This window comes from Galeopterus variegatus, unplaced genomic scaffold (assembly GCF_000696425.1).
Source record: "Galeopterus variegatus unplaced genomic scaffold, G_variegatus-3.0.2 Scaffold473, whole genome shotgun sequence".
Lineage (NCBI taxonomy): Eukaryota > Metazoa > Chordata > Mammalia > Dermoptera > Cynocephalidae > Galeopterus > Galeopterus variegatus.
The window spans coordinates 20,424-21,079 of NW_007726584.1; the positions used below are offsets into that span (position 1 = coordinate 20,424).

At 38.0% G+C, this 656-nt stretch overlaps 1 protein-coding gene across 1 annotated transcript in view; it reads right to left on the reverse strand.

Annotated features, from left to right (window-relative positions):
- LOC103587661 (grainyhead-like protein 2 homolog) overlaps nucleotides 1–656 on the reverse strand; it is a 75,863-nt gene that overhangs the window by 5,176 nt on the left and 70,031 nt on the right. The window lies entirely within an intron of this gene.

A 656-nucleotide genomic window follows, 5' to 3' on the forward strand; every position in this document is an offset into this window, starting at 1 on the left:
GGTTGAATAAACATGACAGATAATCAAAGGTACAGATTTGTGTTTCTTTTGCAATCAATCCATCAATCAGCAAAGCATTCAATTAGAATTTTCTGGAGCTTCGCCATCTGCTTAAATGTCAGGAGAAATACAGAAATTATGTAAAACACTGTCCTGGACTCAAAGAGATAAAGATTGGTTGAGGAGATGGAGTAAATTCACATGAACAACCACAACAAAATAAACTAAAATACAGCAAATGACTACGTACGGAAGTCTTTGTTGAATCATTCATTCATTCATTTATGTGTCCTGACTGGAAAAGCATAGAGTGGGCATTGCCAGGAAAGGAAGATACACAAAATTATAGGGAGATTTCACAGAGATTGTGAACTTTTCTCTGACCCTTAGAAGCAAAAGAGAACCTGGATTAATTGAAGAAACTGAGAGGAAGTAATACAGGTAAGAGAGGACCACCATGAGTGAAGATAAAATGATGGGTACAAACATGGTGTGCACCCGGGGCCAAGGACACAGGCCATGCCTGATTATGAAGGGGAAATCTGAAAATCTAGGTCTTCACTGCCCAAAATAGTAGCCATTTGCCACGAGCTCTTGTTTAAATTTAAGTTGGCTAGAATTAAATAAAAGTAAACATTCAGTTCCTCAGTCCTCTA